The 4,338-nt window shown below is 36.1% G+C and overlaps 1 pseudogene across 1 annotated transcript; it reads left to right on the top strand.

Annotated features, from left to right (window-relative positions):
• Positions 1-1,448: 1,448 nt before the first annotated feature.
• Positions 1,449-2,607, top strand: LOC108296239 (annotated as a pseudogene). The gene has a single exon (XR_001821780.2). The product of XR_001821780.2 is annotated as an E2F-associated phosphoprotein-like (transcript).
• The last annotated feature ends 1,731 nt before the right edge of the window (positions 2,608-4,338 follow it).

Below are 4,338 nucleotides of genomic sequence, written 5' to 3'. Positions count from 1 at the left end.
TCTGATCTTTGACAAACCTGACAAAAACTAGCAATGGGGAAAGGATTCCCTGTTTAATAAATGGTGTTGGGAAAACTGGCTAGCCATATTCAGAAAGCTGAAACTGGACCCCTTCCTCACACCTTATACAAAAATTAACTCCAGATGGATTAAAGATATAAACATAAGACCTAACATCATAAAAACACTAGAAGAAAACCTAGGCAATATTATTCAAGACATAGGCATAGGCAAGGACTTCATGACTAAAGCACCAAAAGCAATGGCAACAACAGACAAAATTAACAAATGAGATCTAATTAAACTTAAGAGCTTCAGCACAGGAAAAGAAACAATCATTAAAGTGAACTGGCAACCAACAGAATGGGAAAAAAACTTTTGCAAGCTACTCATCTGACAAAGGGCTAATATCTAGAATCTACAAAGAACTAAAACAAATTCACAAGGAATAAACAAGCAACCCCAACAAAAAGTGGGCAAAGGATATGAACAGACAGACACTTTTCAAAAAAAGACATTTATGTGGCCAACAAACATATGAAAAAATGCTCATCATCACTGGTCATTAGAGAAATGCAAATGAAAACTACATTGAGATACCATCTCATGCCAGTTAGAATGGCAATCAATAAAGACTCAGGAGATAACAGATGCTGGAGAGGATGTGGAGAAATAGGAACAGTTTTACACTGTTGGTGGGAGTGTCAATTAGTTCAACCATTGTGGAAGACAGTGTGGCGATTCCTCAGGGATCTAGAAATAGAAATTCCATTTGACCTAGCAATCCCATTACTGGGTATATACCCAAAGGATTATAAATTGTTCTATTATAAAGACACATGCACACATATGATCACTGAAGCACTGATCACAATAGCAAAGACTTGGCACCAACACAAATGCCCATCAATGATAGACTGGACAAAGAAAATGTGGCACATATACACCATGGAATACTATGAAGCCATAAAAAAGGATAAGTTCATGTCCTCTGTAGGTACATGGATCAACGTGGAAACCATCATTCTCAGCAAACTAACACAAGAACAGAAAACCCAACACCACATGTTCTTAATCATAGGTGGGTGTTGAACAATGAGAATTCATGGGCACAGGGAGGGGAGCATCACACACTGGGGTCTGTTGGGTGGTGGGGGGCTAGGGGAGGCATAGCAGAGGTGGGGAGATTGGGGAAGGATACATTAGGAGAAATACCTAACGTAGGTGATGGGGGGATGCAGGCAGCAAACAACCATGGCATATGTATACCTATGTAACAATCCTGAAAGATCTGCACATGTACCCCAGAACTTAAAATATAATAAAGAAAAGAGAAAATATCCCTAAAAAAGATAAAATTAAAAACAAGAAGAAACAAAAAAAATAAATAAAGAGTAAACAGAGACACTGCAGATCGCAGTGGATGGTGTAGGCCACTTCAGGCCACCATGAGCCAGCTTCCGGATGACGACGACCCCTAAGCGATTGAAGAGCCCAGTGGGGAGGACGGCTTTGAGTAGCTCTGAAGATGAAGTGGATGTCCTTTTACATGGAACTCCTGACCAAAAACGAAAACTCATCAGATAAATGTTTTACTGGAGAAAGTGAATCATCTAGTGAAGATGAATTTGAAAAGGAAATGGAAGCTGAATTAAATTCTACTATGAAAACAATGGAGGACAAGTTATCCTCTCCAGGAACTGGATCTTCCTCAGGAAATGGAAAAGTTGCAACAGCTCCAGCAAGATACTATGATGATATATATTTTGATTCTGATTCTGAGGATGAAGACAAAGCAGTACAGGTGACCAAGAAAAAAAAAGAAGAAAGAACACAAGATTCCAACAAAGGATGAATTACTATATGATCCTGAAAAAGATAACAGAGATCAGGCCTGGGTTGATGCACAGAGAAGGGGTTACCATGGTTTGGGGCAACGAGGTCACATCAACAACAGCCTGTTCCAAATAGTGACGCTGTCTTGAATTGTCCTGCCTGCATCACCACACTGTGCCTTGATTGCCAATGGCATGAATCATACAAAACTCAATATAGAGTGATGTTCGTGATAAATTCTTCTATTAACAAAGAGGAGGTTCTAAGATAAAACGCCTCAGAGAACAGGAAGAAAAGGCGGGGCCATGGGAAGATGAGGTCTAACCAGGAAGATGCTGCCTAGAAAGCAGAGACAGATGTGGGAGAAATCTATCACCCAGTCATGTGCACCGAATATTCCACTGACGTGGCAGTCTGTGCCAAGGATGAAGTCTTTCATTTTTTCAATGTTTCAGCAAGCCATTCCTAAACAGCACAATTGGCATTTAATTACCCAATATCGTACATAAGGCAAATATGGACAATTACTTTCCTCCTGCCTGTTCATATCCTTAAATGACATTGAGGAAGCAGTGTTTTCTCTTTATAAAGGAGAATAGTTGTCAACCTTCATTCATCTCTCACTCTCTCCTTTTTTTTTGCTTTGATTTTCCCACGTATGGATGGGACTGATATTCTCTTTTAGATGAACATTTGGAAACTATGGGGCTTTTTATCTATTAAAGCTCTTTAGAATTAAAATGTTCTGGAGTTATAAGCAAAAAAAAAAAAAAAAAACCAAAAAACAAAAACAACAACAAAAAAAAACCTAATAAATGAACTCAGTAAAATCAGGACACAAAACAAACAAAAAAAGAAGCAGCTCAATATTTGGGGAGGCTGAGGTGAGCAGATTGTTTAAGTCCAAAAGTTTGAGACCAGGCTGAGGTGAGCAGATTAAGTCCAAAATTATGAGACCAATGTAGCAAAACCCTGTCTCTACAATAAATACAAAAATTAGCTGGGCATGGTGGTGTGCACCTGTGTCCCAGCTATTCAGGGAGCAGAGGCAGGAAGATTGCTTGAGCACAGGAGGTTGAGGTTGCAATGAGTCATAATCACATAACCACACTTTAGCCTGGTGACAGAGTGAGATCCTTTCTCAAAAAGAATAAGAGGAGGAGGAGGAGGTGGGAGAAGAAGAACAGGCAGCTCCATAAATGTCAAGAAAATACAAAAAAAAAAAAGCGACCAGAATGAGAAATTTAATAGATAGATTGAAATAATAATTTAAAAAATCAAACAGAATCCAGAAGATAAAAAATACAATGAACAAAATTAAAAAGGCAAGAAATAGCATCAATGGCAAAATTAATCCAGGAGAAGAAAGAATCTGTAAACTTGAAGATAATTTGAAAATAAACAGTCAGATGAGAAAAAGGAATAAAAAGAAATAAAGATTATAGGCTTATGAGACATCATCAAAACAGGAAGTTTTTGTATCATAAGAGTTCAATAAGGAGAAGAGAAAGATAAAGGGGTAGAAAACTTATTTTTAAAAACAGGAGCTCAAAACCTAAAGAAAGTTGTAACTATTCAAGCACAGGAAGGTCAAAGGTCTCCAACAAGATTTAATTCAAATAATACTACCCCAAGGCATATTATAACCAAACTGTTAGAAATGAAACACAAAGAGAGGATTCTGAGAGTGGCAAGAGAAAAGAAATGAATAACATAAAAAGAAAGTTCCAATACATCTAGCAGCCGACTTTTCAGCAAAAATCTTACAGGCCAATAGAGAGTGGGATAATATATTCAAAGTGCTAAAAGAAGAAAACAGACAACCAAGACTAACATACCCAGCAAAGCTCTCCTTAACAATTGAAAGAGAGATAAAAATTTTCCCAGACAAACAAAAACTAAGAAATGTCATCACCACAAGATGTCTTCAAAAAAAACTAATGAAAATTACTGAAGCAGAAAGAAAAGAATTCTAATGAGTACCATAAAATTATCTGAAAGTTTAAAAATCATTGGCAAAAGTAAATATAGTCAAATTCAGAATACTAAAAAATTGTTATTATGATGTATAAATCATTATAATTTTTAGCATGAAAGTAAAAAAGATGAGCTATTAACAATAAATATATTGTTAAATAATAAGCAGTATAAAAAGATCTAAATTATACCATCAAAACTCAAAATATTGGGGAGGGAATTCAGTAAAATTGAAGTGGGCTTTTTTTTTTTTTTTTGCAATAAAGTTGTTATCAGCTTAAAATAATCTATTACAGCCATGAGATATTTCTTTATTCCACATGGTAAGCACAAAGTAGAGTATCTATAGTAAATACCTCCAAGAAAAGCAATAAATCAAAATATACCACCAGAAAAATTACTTAACCACAAAGGAAGAGAGCAACAGAGAAAGGAAGGAACAAAGAATCTATAAAACAACAAAAAATAACAAAATGGCAGGAGTAAATTCTTACCTATCAATAATTATCTTGAATGTAAATGGAT

The sequence above is a fragment of the Cebus imitator genome, unplaced genomic scaffold (genome assembly GCF_001604975.1).
Source record: "Cebus imitator isolate Cc_AM_T3 unplaced genomic scaffold, Cebus_imitator-1.0 Scaffold695, whole genome shotgun sequence".
NCBI lineage: Eukaryota > Metazoa > Chordata > Mammalia > Primates > Cebidae > Cebus > Cebus imitator.
This window is presented reverse-complemented; position numbering and strand designations above follow the sequence as displayed.